Raw genomic sequence first — 19,100 nt, forward strand, 5'->3', positions numbered from 1 at the left:
CTCACTAGGCTAATCCTCCGCCTAGCGGCGCCGGCACACCGGGTTCTAGTCCCGGTCGGGGCGCCGGATTCTGTCCCGGTTGCCCCTCTTCCAGGCCAGCTCTCTGCTGTGGCCCGGGAGTGCAGTGGAGGATGGCCCAGGTGCTTGGGCCCTGCACCCCATGGGAGACCAGGAAAAAGCACCTGGCTCCTGGCTCCTGCCACCGGATCGGCGCGGTGCGCCGGCCGCAGCGCGCCGGCCGCGGCGGCCATTGGAGCGTGAACCAACGGCAAAGGAAGACCTTTCTCTCTGTCTCTCTCTCTCACTGTCCACTCTGCCTGTCCAAAAAAAATAAAAATAAATAAATAAATAAATAAATAAAAAATAAAGAAAGGAGTGAGAGCCCTAATTAAGGCAGAATGAGGCTGAGGGTTGTGGTGGGCGCTATGGCTCGCTGACACCAGGGGGCACCCCTTGGGCTGTTCAGAGAGGACAGGAAATCCTGGTGTGCACAGAGGGGCTCTGTCCCCATCTGCATGGAGTGGGCCGGACACAATGACACCCCTGTTGATGAGAAGTGTGCAGATGGCCACAGAGTCCCAGGGCTGGGGGCAGATGGCAGTGCAGGGGTACTTTCTGGACGTTTGGAATAGCTGGGTCATGATGCAGTAGGAAGTAGCTATTTAAAATGGTGAGTGTGCTGGGAAACGAAGCATGCATCTGAGAACCTTGGACAGAAGGGAAGAAGGAGAGATTGTGTGTGTGTGTGTGTGTGTGTGTGTGTGGCTGGGGCAGGAGCCTACAGAGGATAAGCAGAGCTGTCCTGCAGGGCACTCTGCCAGACAGAAATCATTCATTCAGCAGACATGGCAGAGTGTGGCCAGGCGCCAGGCAGTGGGAGTGGAGGTATAAGAGGATCCACTGCCCAGTAAACACAGACGCTCCTCGACTTGCACGAGGGGGTTATGTCCCGATAAATCCATCGTAAATTGAAATGCATCTCACACACCTGCCCTACGGAACACCAGTGCCTGGCTGAGCCTGCCTGTACACGTTCAGAACATGCATGTAGCCTACGGTCGGGCAAATCATCTGACACAAAGCCTACTTTATAACGAAATGTTGGCTACCTCGTGCAATTTTATTGAATACTGTACTGAAAGACACTTCTGCACCGTGTAAAGTGGAAAAATTGCAAATCAAACATTGCAAGCTGGGGCCATCTGGACCTCAGTGCACCCACGAGCCTCCCCCCACCACCTTGCTCAAAATACAGACGTCTACAAAACAGGAAAGAGCCAGCTGCTCTCCCACCCCACACTCACAGAAGGCCAAGCCTTCGGGTCCAGTACCAGAAAAAAGATCAGTCTGCCAACAACGCTGGCACCCCTGTGGCCCTGCCCCACTCACATGAGTGTGCCCACCATCCGGGTTCCAGGCCTCGACTGACCCCAGAGTCCTCCTTCGTCAAGGGAAAACCAGAGGCGTGGGAGGACAGACCTCGAGGCCTGTGACTGCCGGGGACAGACTTCTTGGGGGCACGGCTTCCTGAGGTTTTTTTCCCTCACTTATCTCTGTTGTGCAAGGACAAAGAGACACTGAGCCTGGTGGCATGTTTGTGGTCACTGGCAGCTCTGTCTCCCTTGAGATAAGAATAGCTAAACAGGGGCTGGCACTCTGGTGTATGGGGTAAAGCCGCCACCTACAGTGTCAGCATCCCATATGGGTGCTGGTTCGAGTTCAGGCTGCTCCACTTCCAATCTGGTTCCCTACTAATGTGCCTGGGAAAGCAGCAGAAGATGGCCCAGGTGCTTGGGCCCCTGCACCTACATGGGAGAACCAGAAGAAGTTCCTGGTTCCTGGTTTTGGATCAGCCCAGTTCCAGCTGATGCAGCCATTTGGGGAGTGAAGCAACAAATGGAAGATCTCTCTCTGTCTCTGCCTCTCTGTAATTCTGCCTTTCAAATAAATAAATAATTTAAAAAGTAGCTAAATAGAGTGCTTTTTATAAAAGGACATTGCATCCAGGGGCTTCCTGAGACACACCAGCCAGGTATCGTGTGTGTGCACGTGTATGTTTTGTGTGTGTGCACATGTGTGCCTATGCATGTGTGTGCCTGTGCATATGTGTGCATGCATGTGTGCATGAGAAATAGGAAGCAGGCCTTTCTGAAAGATCTGGACAGGACACCAAAGCCTTCTCAGAGACTCACTTCCTCTAGATTTGCACTGGCCAACTAAGGTAGCCATTAGTCACATGTGGCAACACAAATTTTAACCTTAATTAATTAAAATTCAATGAAAGTAAAAAATGCAGTTCCTCATTTCACTACTGCATTTTTTTTTTTTTTTGACAGGCAGAGTGGACAGGGAGAGAGAGAGAAAGACAGAGAGAAAGGTCTTCCTTTGCTGTTGGTTCACCCTCCAATGGCCACCGCGGCCGGCGCGCTGTGGCCAGCGCACTGTACTGATCCGATGGCAGGAGCCAGGTACTTCTCCTGGTCTCCCATGGGGTGCAGGGCCCAAGTACTTGGGCCATCCTCCACTGCCTTCCCGGGCCACAGCAGAGAGCTGGCCTGGAAGAGGGGCAACTGGGACAGAATCCAGCGCCCCAACCGGGACTAGAACCCGGTGTGCCGACGCTGCAAGGTGGAGGATTAGCCTATAGAGCCACAGCGCCGGCCAACTACTGCATTTCATGTGCTCACCAGGACCCGGCGGCTGAGGGCCACATGTTGAGCAGGATTCATGTTAGAACCCCCCCAACTGGCACCGCATTCCAGCAGCCAGCACCACCCTAGGCCTAGGGGGCCTCCTGCCCAGTGCTCCGCAGCCCTGCTTCGCTGTACTAGTCAGGACTTCACTGCCCTTATCTGGGTTACACGGCTATCACAGAGGCTGTGGATGGCGGGCCCCCCTCCCAGGAGACCCCTGGGCAGGCAGCGCCAGCCTGAGCTCTGTGCCTTCTCACCACCTAGTCCTGGGCCTCATCCAACATCAAAGCTTTGGCCCCTTTCCTGTGAAACTTGACACCCAGGCCAGAAGCAATCAGGAGTCCAGCTGGGAGTCCAAGTCTGATTTCAACACCGGTCTCTAAGGGCCAGATTGGGAACAGGCCCTCCTGGTTTGCTTTGCCAGGAGGAAGGGCATCTTTGTCATCCTTGTGGCTCCTCCATCGCTGTGCTCCTGAGTGCGTCCATGGGGTCCTTGCTCACAAGGATTCAGAGAAGAGGGGCGCTGAGGCAGGGCAGAGGCGGGGACAAGCGCTTACCAAAGATACAAACACTGTTTCAGGGAACCAATGACCAGGCAAGAGAGATGGACTGAAAGGGTTCTCACAACACTGAAGATGACTGGGTGCTTGGTCTTGTACCTTTCCTTGTTTGTTTGTTTTTAAAGATCTATTTATTTGAAAGGTAGACACACACACACACACACAGATCTTCTATCTGCTGGTTCACTTCTCAAAACGCCACAACAGCCAGGCCTAGGCCAGGCCAAAGCCAGGAGCCAGGAACTCCCACATGGGTGGCAGGGACCCAGGGACGTGGACTTCTACTGCCTTCCAAGGTGCATTAGCAGGAAGTTGGATTGGAAGTGGAGGAGCTAGGACTGTGACCAGCTGCAGAGCCCCAAGCAACAGCCTAACCCAGTGAGCCACAATGCCCCTAGTCCTGTATCTTTGAGCAACCCAGGGAGAGAAATAGACTGAAGCCCCTTCCACCTGTGCAACACATCCCACACATGACGACACATGCTGGAGACACCTTCACTCCTCGCCTAACCGATCCCGTGAACATTTCCCCATTAGAGTCAGGGCGGCATCACCATTCTCCCTCAAGTTGGTTCAAGGTCAAGTGCAGTGAGCTGTGCAGCTGTTCTTCCTCCAGCAAGCTGCGGGCTGGGGATGGGGGCAAGCACAACTCACAGTTGAACACAAACCCCAAGCAGAGACCCCGTGAGCCTCGCTTCTGGGCCTGGTTCTACACACGGACCCTGCAGCAACTTCCTCCTTTCTTTCAACTCTTTAAAAAATAAAGTAGAAAGCTGTATACAGTACATTCAAGCTTAACATTATAATTATCAAAGAAAACATCTTGTAACTTCCCACGTCGAGACACAATTCTAATACCCTTTCCATGTGCCACGAGATCACTTTATTTTTAATGAATTTCTTTTAAATTTATTTAAAAGGCAGAACGACAGAGAGAGGGAGGGAGAGAGAGATATTTGGTCCACTGGTTCACTCCCCCAAATAGCTTGCAATGGTCAGGACAGGGCCAGGCCAGCGCCAGGAGCCTGGAACTCCATCTAGGTCTTCCATTTGCACTACAGCCATCATCTGCTGCCTCCCAGGAAGCACTAGCAGGAAGCTGGACTGGAATTTGGACTTGAACCAGCACTCAGATACGGGATTTGGGCATCCCAAGTGGTGGCCTAACCCACTGTGCCACAACAGTGCCCCCTACGCTGATTTTCATAGCAACTACTTCCTTCCATGTCTTCATCCCTTGGATGTGCATCCGTAGATGCTGGACGCTGGTCTTCCCCATCTTTGCCTTTTAAGTCTATTTTAATCTACAGCTTCCCCTCTTCTTTTTTTTTTCTAAAAAATTAACTTACTTGAAAGGCAAAGACAGAGACAGAGAGTTCCTAACCTCTCATTCACTCCCCCAATGCCCACCATGGGGAGCCGGGAACTCAATCCAGGTCTCTGCCATGGGTAGTAGGAATGCAACTGCTTGAGCCATCACTGCTGCCTCCCAGGGAGCACATTAGCAGGAAGCTGGAGCCCAGAGCTGGAGCCAGGGATCGAACCCAGACACCCTGCTATGGAACTGGGCTTCCTAACTGATGTCTCAACACCAGTCCAAACGCTAGCCTCTTCCATCCCTTTCTCTTCCTGACAATTTAGTGACGGAGAACAGGCCCCTCAACTGCAGCCTTCCCCACAGTCCGAAGTTGGTGACGCAATTTTCCTTTTCCCTCTGAACCTCGGTAACCTCCCTGCCCAATTCACAGGGCTCCCGTGACAACAGAAAGAGACAGTGAGCCTGAAAAGCACGCAGGGAAATGCTTATGATATTTGCTACGCAAAGAATGTGGGATGCAAATTGCTACACATGGTCTGCTTTCAACTACACTAAGGAAAATGCATAGAAAGAAGGAGCAGTGGAAACACAGAATTCCTATCCAGACAGTCCTGACAGTGACCCCTTTGGGCTCCTCTTTTATTACTGCTCTTACGCTTTCCACAATAGGCACATGACCACACAATCACGAGGGGCAAACTGCTTTTAAACACTTTAAAGAAAGAGCGCTCCTGGAGTGGAGAGCGGCACAAGGCTGAATGTGTCACCAGGCTTGTCCCTTCTCCCCTACAGCACCCCCTGACTTTGCTGTCAGTTCCTGTGGCCACCATAGACCCAGCCAAGACCCCCGCTGCCCCAGCCTGCTTCCCCCACACCTGCTCCCTTCTCCCAACACCAAGTCACCTCCTAGCAGCTGAGTGTCTCCTATGCAGAGCCCACCCCTTCCTCTGCATCACACTGGGTGAGCATCGGGCACCTGCAAGGCTTGTTAAGCATGGCCACCCCCAGCTCCCCACACCCTGGGTCTTAGGCAGAGGCCCAAGAATTTGCATGTCTAATGACTTCTCTGTGAGGCTACTGATGCTGGGTCTGTATTTTGAGAACGTTTGATTTGCAGCACCTCTCCTCTGTCATTTTTTTTAAATATGTATTTACTTATTTGAAAGGCAGAGTGACAGACAGCGGGAGACAGAGAGAGAAAGAGCGATCTTGCATCTGCTGATTCATTTTTTTTTTTTTTGACAGGCAGAGTGGACAGTGAGAGAGAGACAGAGAGAAAGGTCTTCCTTCCGTTGGTTCACCCCCACCAATGGCCACTGTGGCAGGTGTGCTGCGGCCAGTGCACCATGCTGATCCAAAGCCAGGAGCCAGGTGCTTCTCCTGGTCTCCCATGTGGGTGCAGGGACCCAAGCACTTGGGCCATCCTCCACTGCACTCCCGGGCCACAGCAGAGAGTTGGACTGGAAGAGGAGCAACGCACCAGCACCATCCGGCACCCGGGACTAGAACCCGGTGTGCCGGTGCCACAGGCGGAGGATTGGCCTATTGAGCTGCGGCACCAGCAGTGCTGATTCACTTTCAAATGGCTTCAACAGCCAGGGCTGGGCCTGGTTAAAGCCAGGAGCCTGGAATTCCCTCCAGGTCGCCCATGCGGGTGGAAGGGACTCAAGTACTTGAGCCGTTACCTACCGCCTCCCAGGAGCATTATGGACCAGACACAGAACAGCAAGGACTCAAACAGGGGCTGAACCCATTATGCCACAGCACCTGTGCCTCCTGTCTCTTCTCCATCAAGCCCTGCCCATCCTTCGAGACCATGTTCAGGTTTCCCTTTTCCAGGAGGCCATCTCTGAAGATTCCAGTGCATATCGATCTCTACCCTTCCAGACCATCCCTAGCACTTAGGGGTGGAGTGAGAGAGCAGTCAGTGGCCCTCACTCACTCATTCACTGCCAGTCAACACTCATTTCCTGAGCACTTGTTGTACACCGAGATGAGTAAGTTCAAAATCTCTCTTCTTCACAGTCACTAAGACTTACAACAGCAGACCTGGCACCATGGCACCGTGGTAAAGCCACAGTTTGAGATGCTGACATCCCGTACTGGAGAGCCAGTTCCTGTCCCAGCTGCTCCACTTCCCATCCAGCTCCCTGCTAATGCACCTGGGAGGTAGCTGGTGAAGGCTCAGCCCCTTCCACCCATGCAAGAGATGGTATTTCTGGCTCCTGGCTTCAACCTAGCCCAGCCCTGGCTGCTGTGGCCACTTGGGGAGTGAACCAGTGGACGGAAGATCTCACCCTCACTCTACATCTCTCGCTCTTTCTCTCTGTCATTCTGTCTGTCAAATAAATAAACAAAGAATTCTAAGAGCTTAAGTTACAGCAGGTGCCTCCAAAAAGAGCTTTGTGAGAAGTCCTTCCAGCCACAGCCAAATGGCCCTGCTGCCAGCCCCAAGCCTGCTACCCACACAAACTGCACCCCAGCTGCAGGTGCGGGGCATGCCAACACGCACACACAGGCACGGTCACACCTGGGGTATCCATGGTGAGGGGTGTAGGCTCCATTGTTCCCTGGTTAAGCCATCCTGAATATAGGGAGAGGATTTATGGGCAGACACTGTGAGGGGAGCAGATGTCCAGGCAGGCAGGCAGGCAGGGAACTGGGAACAGCAGTGTGATTGCGCTGGCCAGAGCCCCCAGGGAGGCAAGACCACACTGCCTCCCACTTCAGCCCCTGCCCCATCTCCACAGACATCGGCAGGTCCGGACACTTGGACGCTCTGCCCAGGAGGACACCGTGAACAGGCTGTGACTGGACTCCGTCCTTCAGTTTCACTACTTACTAATAGTTACCACTAAAAAAAGAAAAAAAAAAAAAAAAAAAAAAAAAAACCATACAGTAAAGCCCAAAAGTGAGACGAGAAAGCTCTCCCTTGGGAGGGTCAAAGGCGAGACTGAAAAGCAAACAAGAGTAAGGCAGCTGCGGAAAAGGATGCTGTGAAGAGACCGGGAGGGTCAGCTCCGTCCGTGTGCAGAGGGGACCCCGCCTGCACAGAGGCCCTGGGCGGTGGTTCCTAGCTAGAGGGCTGCACCAGGGTTTCCAGGGGACTTTCCAAAGGCTGAGGCCCAGGGCCCCCTCCTGAATCAAAATCTCCTGAAGTGCACCCAATCCTCATCCCCACCAAGTCCCAAACAGGTCAAGGGGGCTCTGGGGTGTTCCAGGCCACTGCTTGCCAAGCGCAGTGACCCTAGAGTGGCGTCTATTAGTAGCAAGTTCTAAGAGGGGCTGGAAAGCATTGAGGGAGCTCGGAGACCAGCTGGGGAGGGGACGTCACCATGCAGGTACCATCATTTCTGCCCACCCACCCCAGAGGTCTGGGCCCAGACAGGCAGTGGCATCTGCCTCATCTGAGCTGCCCAGCCTACAGGGACTTGTGCTTTGGCCAGTGCACAGCCAGCGCCTATGCCACTCCTCCTGTCCACCACCGGGTCCAGTGCATTTCCCTAATTCCTCAGCCCTGGAAGCCTTACCTGACCAATCACAACTCTATTTCAGAGTTCAGATTACAGACCTCCTCCTCCTCCAGGAAGTTCTCCCACCTGCATCTCAAGGTTGGCTGTCACAGGGCCTTAGCCCATCAGCACCTTTGCATGTGCAGTAAGGCTCATCAGAAGAGGAGTTTTCATCAAGTAGCTCCATCAGGCACATTTTCCAAAACTCTAGGGAAATCCTAGCAAACACTCTTATTAGCACTTCTATGTGCCAGAGAGACCTGAGACACAAGAGGTAAATGTGCCCACTTGCTATCAAAAGGAAAAAGAGTAAAACTCAGGGGCGGAGGGAAAAAAAACAGCTACCTCGGGGGCCAGCACTGTGGTACAGTGGGTTAAAGCCTTGGCCTGCAGTGCCGGCATCCCATATGGGTGCTGGTTCAAGACCTGGCTGCTCCACTTCCAATCTGGTTCTCTGTTATGGCCTGGGAAAACAGTGGAAGATGGCCCAAGTCCTTGGACCCCTGCACCCGCGTGGGAGACCCGGAAGAAGCTCCTGGCTCCTGGTTTCGGTTCAGCTTAGCTCCGGCCATTGCGGTCATTTGGGGAGTGAACCAGCGGATGGAAGACCTATCTCTCTCTCTCTCTCTCTCTCTCTCTCTCTCTCTCTCTCTGGCTCTACCTCACTCTATAACTCTGTCTTTCAAATAAATAAAATAAATCTTAAAAAAAAAAAAAAAAACAGCGACCTCTGAAGTCCTTGCTTCCCACAGCAGGGGTCACAGCGACTCCATAGCTTCACCTTTTAGACTAAGCACACATCCAGGCTGAATTTGTCTCTGCTGCAGGCCTCTCTTGACCAGTAGCAGGGACGCTGTTGCATCCATTTGGGAGGGCCTGGGAATCAGAGATCCCAACTGGAAACTCCTGGAGGTCAGTTTAGGAAGAAGGACAGGGATGACACTCCAGGGCCTTGGCATAAGTTCCCGCCCTCCTAGCCCGCTGGTCTGGGGGCAGCCAAGGGGTGTGGCCTGCACCTGCCCCCACCTAGCCTCTCTGGGCCCAGGCCAGGTGAGGAGGCGTCTCACTAGCCCAGGGTGCTTCACTCAGGAAAGGCTGTGAAGAAAAGCAGGAGCCCTGTGTGGCATAAAAGTGGGAGGGAAATCAAATGTATTCAGAGTCACTGAACAGGAACCATATGCCAGCCACTTGGCAAGGTGCATCCCTACTGCCTTTCATTTTCAAACAACAGCAGCTACTAGTTTCCTTGTTTACCCAACAAGGTATTGTTCTGCAGAGAAGGTGGGGAGACAGCCTTCAAACACTGGGAGGGTTTCACTAAAGCCGGTAGAGATTAACAGTGTGATTCCCTACCTTTCTTAGAAACAAAACAAAATAAATGGGATTGAGGTTCGCTTCCAGAAAAGACTTCTTGACTGTGAAGTGGCATCAGATGGTTCACTTTTCAGGTTAGAGGTTGCAACCACATCAGGTGTCCACTCTGCGGCCAGAGACTTGCCCACTTGACCTTGACCACTCCATGGGCACCGCTGTAGCCACTCAGAGATCTCTGCAGGCAAGGTGACTTTAGCTCCAGCTTCAAGTCAGGTTTTTGGACAATGCAAAATGCGAGGTCAAACCTGTCCTTTGTTAAATTGACCAAGCAGATGAACCAAGCAGGTCGGATTTTGCAATGAGGTCATTTTTCTCATGAACAGGCAGGGTTTGGAGTTTGCCAACTTAATCGACGGGGTTTGTGGGACAGCATTAAAGTTAGCACACGCCGTGCCATTGCTTCAAGCCGGCTCCTTCACCTGTTGGGTAATGGAGCTCAGCAAGCCGCAGGGACAGAGAGGAAGGAAGGGAGCAGGCCAGCAGCGTGGGCAGAAAACTGCTGCCCTGGGCCTCGGGACCCTGACCTACCTAGGCTGCCCCAGCTGCTCCGGCCTGGACCACAGGACTCCCTCTTAGGCTGCTAAGTGGCCAGGGAGGTGTAACACCCTGAGTGGGAGAGAGGAAGTGGGGCTGTGTCATAAGCAAGATGCTCTGGGTAAGGAGCCCCAGCTCTGGAGGCTGCACCCCAAACCAGACCCGGAATTCGCAGTCTCTCACAGAAGAGTCACACGACAAGGGCCTGGCCCCGTTCACCCAGACCCTGCCTTTCCTCGAGGTAAAACGGGTCACAGAGCCCTGTCCCCTCGTGGGTTCAAAACCCTCTGCCACCTCTCAAGAGAAGCCACGACCCGGAAAGGTCAGGGGCCTTGCCCTCAAGGCCCGGCCAAAGAAGGCCAGCCGGTGGCAGCTCAGCGACTCCTACCCAGGGCCCTGTCCCCGTGGCCTCCTGAGGCAGGCCAGGGCAGCAGCCCCGCCCTAGGGTCCCAGCGGAACCACTGGCCAGGCCTCCCCCGCGCCGGCCCCCACGCCCCAGGCCACCACAAGGCCGCCTGTCAGTCCAGGGCGCTGCCCCCTCCTCCTCCTCCCGCTTTGATCCCAAAGAGAGGAGGGGGCGGGGAGCCAAGAAAAATCCCCACTCGCATCGATTTGCCCAAAGCAAAGGCAACACAAAGGCTGCACCTGTTTCCATGGAGATGTGATTGGCGAAGCAAAGGAACAAAACAGAGCAAGAAACACAAACCCGTCACCACCTTCCGGGCCGGCGTGATCGATGGTGGCGGGCCGAGGCCCTGACAGGAAGACGGCGGAAGGATTAAAGGTACCCGCGCCGGGAGCGCTGTCAGCGGGCAGCCGCGGGGGCAGGAGGCCTCCAGCCCTGGGCCCCACTCCTGAGAAAGATCCTGAACAAAAAATCCTGCCCAGAAATCCAAAGTGAGCGATTATTCACCTCACAAAAGGATTCCTGGCTTGACAAAGGGATTCCTTGAAAGGGCAAACCCCAGGCCCGGCTCATTATGCACGCTTGCTCCGGGCTCGGCTGCGGCGGAGCCGGGGTGGGGGTGGGGGGAGCCGGGAGGATGGCGGCGAAGCCCTGAGGGGCAGCGGGGCGGCGGCCGCTGGGACGCGCGGAACCGGCGGGCGGCAGCAGGCGTCCAGGCAGCGCCCAAGGCCACCCTGGCTCTCCGCGGGGGGCAGTTGGCCGCGGGGGTGTGGGGGGCAGTTGGGGTGAGGGGCAAAAGTCTGGCAGCCCGCGTCTCCCCTGGGGCAGGTGGCTCAGAACGTGCCCCAGGAGGGAGGCCAGCGCGGGCCCAGCAGATGGCAGGGGCTCGCGGCGGTCACGGGAGCCCGCGCCCGCGCTGGTGGTTCCACGGGTGACGTGGATGAGGCGCCTCCTGGCGCGCGTTGTCATTCTGGGAAGGGGACAAGGCCATGCAGCCCTGCCCTTGGAGAGTCTCCCCAGGCCCTCACACCGAGGCTTTTCCTGACCATCATGCCTGCAGGGAACAGAACAAGGCCAACAGCAACAATAATATTTATCAAGCATATGTGGGCCAGACAATAAACCACCTGTCCCGCTGAGCCTCTCCCTGGCTCCCAGAGAGACCACTATTATTATTCCCAACTGACCCATCTGGAAAAAAAAAAAAAAAAGCACAGAGAGGTAAGTAACTTAGCCAAGGTCACACAGCCAGGAAGTGGTAAAACCTGGACTCAAGCACAAGTCTGGCTCCAGAGCCCAGGAGGCAACATGCCTGCTGCACCAGCCCCAAATGCACCAGCTCCCTTAACCTACCCCAGGGCACTTTTTTACCTTGTGATTGCCTCCCCTGGGAAGGCCTTCTGGCTTTCTTGGTGAGCCCTGCTCTGCAGACATGAAGTCACTCTCCCGGGCCTCAGTGACCCCTGTGTGCAAGAGCTGTTGTGACAGTGAGCCCCTGCCAAGCCCCGGAGAGACAGGAGCCAGGAAGAAGAGAGGGCTGTGCAGCCAAGGGATCACCAGGGCGTGCCCCCGGGAGAAGCAGGCCCAGGCCAGCTCCAGCAGAGATTCCCGGAGATCCCTGAGTTCCGGAGTTAGGACACCCGGAGCACATGTGCAGGCCATTAGCTCAATGGTCTTCTCACCAGGGTAGTTTTTGGGGACCCGGGGATTTCCCAGGGGTGCTCAGACGTGGACAGCTTTCAGGGACTCGATTCCCAAAACCTCCGCTTGTACCTGTCCTTCTCCCTAAAACCTCTGGGCTTCCAGGTCTCTCTTCACAATGGCCTCCTAACCATTTCCCAAAGAAAGGCCCACCCCGGCCACTCCAGCCTGAGCCTGGTTCCTTGTTCTGGGGTAGAGAAGCCACAAGACAAACAGACAAGTGGAGAAAGCGCTTCCCTAAGACGGAGAAGGGGCTGGTCTTATTTTACCGGGCTTCATCTCTCTAACCTACCCATCTGCTGGTTTGAGGATTAGGATTAGGAAGCAAGGAAGCTGACACACTGACACCTGCTGAATACATTTATTTGAAGAAGAAAAGAAATGGAGTCAGGCTTTTTCTGTCCCTAACTGTGATTTGGCTGACGGGTCTAACAGTGACATCGAGTTTTGCCAATTAGAAATCATGACTGCCTAGGCTGAGTTTGCTGTTCTAAGGCTTTGAAAAAAATATACTTGAACCAAGTATATAGCATACAATAAGCCTGGAAATACACTCAGTTATGATTTAAAAATATATATATACTTCAACTTAAGCATGTTTAAAGGGATAGGTTTTCAAAATCCCTTTTGTCAGATTTTGGGGGCGTGAGTGAAGTTTGAATCCTGCTGCTTCCCTTCCCCGGAGCCAGGACCAAGACCCAAGTTCCCACATCAACAGACCCACGGGCCGTGTGCGCAGTAGACTCGGGCCGTGTGCGCAGTAAGCTCTCGAGAGAAGACAGCTGCAGTGTGCACAGCAGGCACCAGACCTGGAACCTGGGTGTGGGATCCTGCTCCCTCTTGGAGGTGTGGCTCTGGCTTAGTCACCCGACCCCCTGATCCCCCCCCCAAACAAGGGGATAGCCCCTTCCAAAGCACATTCAACATCCTGATGCTTGAGGTGGGTGTTTGGCCTGATGACGCTACCTGGGACGCCTGCATCCCACACTGAAGTGCCTGGGTTCAAGTCCCAGCTCCACTCCACATTCCAGCCTCCTGCTAATAATGTATACACACTGAGAGGCAGCAGGTGAGAGCTCAAGTACTTGAGTCCCTGCCACCCCTGTAGGAGACCCGGATTGAGTTCCAGGCTCCAGTCCTAGCTTTTGTGGGCATCTGGGAGTGAACTAGCAAATGGGAATCCTCCCCACCACCACCTCTGAAATAAATAAAAAGTTTAAAATCCTGCTGATGAGGACATTAAGTGAATACTGGAGAAGACGTCACCACAAGCAGCCCCAAATACTAGCGAGGCAGCAAGCATTCCCTTCCTGGCATGGACCCCTTGTGGAATTCTATAATGACTGCTATTTATCGCATGCTCACCATGTGCCGGGCACAGGACTCGATGATTCATGGGCCCCAGATCATTTTGTTTTCAGAGCAGCCTTCTGGGTGAGGTCCCAGGCACATTCACAGGCAAGGGAAGCTCACACGCTAACTAGCAGTCCAGGGCCCACTGGGTCTGTCCAATTCTAGTCTAAGCTCTAAAAACATTCCCTACTCCAAGTGCGGCTGGCCAGCAGCAGCCACACCAACTGGTACCACACTAGCGAGGCGGGGTCCAGGACCTACCCGAAACCCAGTGAATCATAGCCTACATTTATGTCTGCAGATTCATGTGTACTGAGAATCACTGCTCTGCCCCGCCAGCCCAGCTGACTTTACTGTCCGGTTTTCATCTTGCTGTGGGTACATTCATTGTCTCCATGCACGCATGCACAGCTAACAATTACAGCAAGCAAGATGCTTAGGGATTATACTAATCCATCACTAACACATGCAAAGTGCATCAAAGCGCATTTTTTTCTTTTCTTTCTTTCTTTTCTTTTTTTTTTTTTTTAGAAACCTGGTCCATTGGGGGCTAGGGCCAGCCTCCCCGGTCTGCACCTCTGCTGCTTCCCTTTCTTACTTGGTCTTTCAGCGTGGACCTGCCCAGTCTCTGTTGGTCTCCTGGGCTTCCCGTCATGAATTTCCCACAGCTCTATCTCCAGTATGTATCCCCTCTCCTTTTGAACTATCTATTTTGTCCCACGTGCCTTGGATCGTCCTGTTGCTGTAGCACTATCTTGGGACACCCCCACAAAGTGCATTTTTAAAAAGGCGCTAGTAGGAACATTCACATCGATCTGTCACCAGTGGTCACCTCTGAGGAGCAGTATGAGATGACAGGGTAGAGGGCCAAGGGGGCTTTATATTATTTGAATAAAATAATTTTAATAAAAAAGGACATAGTTGCGTATTGGTTGTATAATTAAAAGGGGAAGCTTTTTTTTTTTTATTTTTGACAGGCAGAGTGGACAGTGAGAGAGAGAGACAGAGAGAAAGGTCTTCCTTTTCCATTGGTTCACCCTCCAATGGCGGCTGCGGCCGGCGCACCACGCTGATCTGAAGCCAGGAGCCAGGTGCTTCTCCTGGTCTCCCATGGGGTGCAGGGCCCAAGCACTTGGGCCATCCTCCACTGCACTCCCTGGCCACAGCAGAGAGCTGGCCTGGAAGAGGGGCAACCAGGACAGAATCCGGCGCCCCGACCGCGACTAAAACCTGGTGTGCCGGTGCCGCAAGGCGGAGGATTAGCCTAGTGAGCCACGGCGCCAGCCGGAAGCATGTTTTAAAACGCAAGTATTGGGGCTGGTGTTGTGGCACAGCAGGTTAAGCCGCTGCTTGCAGCACTAGCATGCCATATCAGAGCACTTGTTGAGTCCTGGCTGCTCTGCTTCTGACCAGCTCCCGCTAATGCACCTGGGAAAGCAGCAGCAGATGGCCCAAGTGCTTGGACTCCTGCCACCCATGTAGGAGACATGAAAGGAGCTCCTGGCTTCAGCCTAACCCAGCCCTAGCCATTGAGGCCATTTGGGGAGTGACCCAGTGGATGGAAGATCTCTCTCTTTCTCTCTCTCTTTCTATGTCTTTCCTGCTCTCTATCACTCTACCCTTCAAATAATATTTTTAAATCTTGAACAAAAACCACAAGTATAAATCACTGGAAATTGTATTTTATGAGCTCCATGCATCCAAGGCTATTGACAGCTTCCAGCTCAGACCTGAGTCAACAGTGAGGTGTTGGCAGAACAAAGGGAGTGCTGTGCTTAGGGCTGTAAGGCCTGGATTCAAGTCCAGGTTCTGCCCCAACTTACTGTGGGCCCATACGACTCTCATGCATGGGCCTGTGTCCCTCCTGCTGTGAAACAGGGTACCTCACACCCCTTTCACCTCCCCCCCTAAGTTGGGGCAGGGATCAGCAGTGTGGTGAGAGGCATAAAAGGTCTGTGTGAACTGCAAGACGCTATACAATGCAAGGGCTGAGTGCTTCCTTGAAAAAAGATGGGGGAAAAAAAGGGCAGTGAAACGTTCACCCTCACTCATTCCATTCCCCACACACCGACCGTCCATGACTTTATAAGGAAGATATACAGTGTAACCTGGATTTAGATTCCAGGGGAGCTCAGGCTGATTTTCAAATCCTTATTCGAACTTAGAAGCTAGGTTTGGCTACAGACCAAACACAAAATAAAAGGCTATTTCTCAACATCTGGCCCTTTCTCCAGCCTGGATCCTCGGCAGCTTCTGCCTCAGCGCTCTGTGTGCTTCCTGTTTGGAGACGGTGGCTACTCTCTGCTGTCCATGCCTCTCTCCTGGTAGCCATCTCCAGCCCTGCCTTCCAGATGCTCTGAGAGCAAAAGGCTGGGGGTCTGTGGTTCAGCTCACTTCTGGCCAATGCCTCAGTTTCCCACCTCTTCTCTAGAACTCATGTTTGCAGAACTGGAAAGGGCAGCAAGTGTTACCCCTTGACCTCTGGGTGGGGTTTGGGGATGGAGTTGGGTACAGAGGGATGAGGCTTGCTCACATCCATGCAGTCAGCTTAAAGCAAAGAAAGCTAAGCTCTCTGTCCCCAAGCCCAGGCTCCTTATCCATAGGAACTTCCTTAAGACTTCCCTGTCATTGCTTGCAACTTTTCTGCCACTGACCTCGCCCCTCTGACCCTTCATTCTAGGAGGTGGGACTCTGAGACGCTGCAAGAGATGGGCATCTGGCGTGGTGGTTAAGAAGCCACTTTGGCGGCGGCGCGGCTCACTAGGCTAATCCTCCACCTAGCGGCACCGGCACACCGGTTCTAGTCCCGGTCGGGGCGCCAGATTCTGTCCCGGTTGCCCCTCTTCCAGGCCAGCTCTCTGCTATGGCCTGGGAGTGCAGTGGAGGATGACCCAAGTGCTTGGGCCCTGCACCCCATGGGAGGCCAGGATAAGCACCTGTCTCCTGTCTTCAGATCGGCGCGGTGCACTGGCCACGGCGTGCTGACCGCGGCAGCCATTGGAGGGTGAACCAACGGCAAAGGAAGACCTTTCTCTCTGTCTCTCTCTCTCACTGTCCACTCTGCCTGTAAAAAAAAAAAAAAAAAAAAAAGCCACTTGGGATCCCTCTCAAATAAATAAATACATTGTTAAAATACATAAAAAATAAAAGCCACTGGGATCCCTCTCAAATAAATAAATACATTGTTAAAATACATAAAAAATAAAAGCCACTGTATCTGTCCTCAAACTGAACACTTCTAAGACTACAAAATCTGACATTATAATTGAGCCAGAAGAGAATCCCCAGCCAGGTTTTCCTGGGAGAATCACAGCCCTCAAACCACAGGAACTTCGGTTTATAGCAGGTAATGGCCAAAGAAGCCTCAGGGCAGCCAGTCCCAGCCCTGACCTAGGTAGCCATGGGCAGGAAGAGTCACCTCTCTAAGTCCCAATTATCTCATTTGTGAGACCTGTAGAGCACCAGCAGCTTTTAGGTTTGGAATGTGGATTACAGATAAGGATAAAGATCTCTGTGCAAAGTAGGAGCTCAATAAACAGCAGCAACAGCAGCAGCGACTGTCAGGATCATCCTCACCCAGACCACGCACTCCAAAGCCAAGAGTCTACCAGTCCTCCGGTCCAGCGTGCATTGGAATCACCGAGCAATTTTTTTTTTTTTTTAAATACTGATGTCCAGGCCGGCACCACAGCTCACTAGGCTAATCCTCCGCCTGCGGCGCCAGCACTCCGGGTTCTAGTCCTGGTCAGGGCGCCGGATTCTGTCCCAGTTGCTCCTCTTCCAGTCCAGCTCTCTGCTGTGGCCCGGGAAGGCAGTGGAGGATGGCCCACGTCCTTGGGCCCTGCACCCGCATGGGAGACCAGTAGGAAGCTCCTGGCTCCTGGCTCCTGGCTTTGGATCGGCGCAGCACGTCGGCCGTAGCGGCCATTTGGGGGGTGAACCAACGGAAGGAAGACCTTTCTTTCTGTCTCTCTCTTACTGTCTAACTCTGCCTGTCAAAAAAAAAAAACAAAAAAAAACCTGATGTCCAGCCCCTATCCTCAGTGATTCCTACTCACTGGTGTGGGTAGGACCTAGGGAATCTGTACATTTAACAAAAATTCTCCAGGTGATTCTCATGGGCGCTTGTGTTGAGAACAGATGTAGATCAGGGCTTCTGAACTTTTAATGTGCACACAAATTTCCCAGGGAAAACTCCTAAAGCATGAGCTTGCTCTCAGTAAACCCAGATTCTGCATTTCCACCTAGTGTCAAGGTGATACTGATGCCACAGGTCCCTTGCCTCAGGAAGAATGGCCCCCAGCACTGCAGGTCTTGCGCAGTGGGCTGGAAAGGTTGTGGGACACTTCTTCCCTGGATGATCTCAGGCCAACGCTGTCCAGCAGGCCAGACTGCACTGTCTCTCAGAAACAGTCAACTCTGTGACCTCAGATGGGGACTCAAAGACCCAGAACCAAAGCATGTCCCCAGATGACTGTCACTGTGGTTTCTTTTTGGATTTGTGGCCACTTATGAGGCCACAAAGCTTTGCTAGCAAATGAACCACAACACCACACCTTTCATTCCTGTAAAGCTGACTTCTCAGGACCACCCAAGGGAGAAGTTAGAAGGAAAGGACCCTCATTACTTCACTTAGATGAGTAAGGTCTAGGATAGCATGGCCCAATTTGGCAGGACATCCCAGCCAGAAGGAGCTAGAATAACAGCCACTCTGGCCAGCCAGGTTCCTCTGATTAGCCAGGCAGAAAGCTTCCTGCCTGGAACTGGCTAGGTAAAGGCACAGCCGAAGGGGATCCTGGGGGACATGTGCAAGGTGGGAGCTGGCCCCTGTGCCTCTGAACAAAACACGAACTCGCGTGACTCTGAACAAAACACTAACTGGGCACTTACCATGTGCCAAGCAATTCTACAGAAATACTTTCATCTGATGCTCACATCAACTTTGCAAGTCAGATGTTGCTGTTTTCATTGTACACACAGAGAGACCGGACCTCAGTGGTTAAGTGACAACAGAACTGACGCAGGACAGTGCCAGGACTGGAACCCAAGCCTGCTGATTTCTTCCCACTTCTTTATACTGCTGCTCAAAATGCTTACATCGCTCAGTGACTCAGTTTACCCTTCTTCTAGAGCAGAGAAGAAAGGGAAATAACTGTGGGTCCCTGAGAACACAGGATAATGCTTATTATAATTTTTATTAAGCAACAGCATCATCAAGTGTAATTAAGAGATGCTGAGAGACAATACTGGTGTTTACCCTATGTTTAGGGCAGTTTCCAGTAGCCTCACCACTGTGGACCCCAGTCCTGGAACAGAGCGAGTAACCCCAGGGGACTATTAAGAGCCTTTGTGGGAAGACTGAGTCCCCGGTAGCTCAAGGAAGAAGACCGAGGTGGTCAGAGCAGCACATTCCTGGTACTGAGGCCACTGAGCCAGACCCAAGGAGACTCAACCAGCGAGCTGATGGGCCCCAGGGGCCAAGTGGATCCCGTGTCTCAGCACCCCACCCTGCCTAACCTACAAACAGCTCTGTGCAGCTGTCAAAGGGGACACACGTGAGTGTCCCACTCCAAGGACTGTGGAGCTGAGGCTTGGAGAGGCCATGGCAGGAGACTCCTATCCAGGGCACAGACCTGGACCCTAGCCAGG

The 19,100-nt window shown here is 53.2% G+C and overlaps 1 protein-coding gene and 1 long non-coding RNA gene across 5 annotated transcripts in view; one reads left to right on the forward strand and one right to left on the reverse strand.

Annotated features, from left to right (window-relative positions):
- The window catches only part of CUEDC1 (CUE domain containing 1), an 88,986-nt gene that overhangs the window by 46,877 nt on the left and 23,009 nt on the right, over positions 1–19,100 (reverse strand). The window lies entirely within an intron of this gene.
- On the forward strand, positions 10,474–16,600 carry LOC138846145 (uncharacterized). Of its 2 annotated transcripts, XR_016224423.1 has the most exons (3): positions 10,474–10,775; positions 13,983–14,130; positions 16,132–16,600. It is a non-coding gene; the product is annotated as an uncharacterized LOC138846145 (long non-coding RNA). The 2 variants fall into 2 exon arrangements; XR_011383529.2 differs by lacking the exon at positions 16,132–16,600 and having other exon boundaries at positions 13,983–14,435.

This window comes from Oryctolagus cuniculus, chromosome 17 (assembly GCF_051225735.1).
Source record: "Oryctolagus cuniculus isolate XC-2025 breed Fujian yellow rabbit chromosome 17, ASM5122573v1, whole genome shotgun sequence".
NCBI classification, from domain to species: domain Eukaryota; kingdom Metazoa; phylum Chordata; class Mammalia; order Lagomorpha; family Leporidae; genus Oryctolagus; species Oryctolagus cuniculus.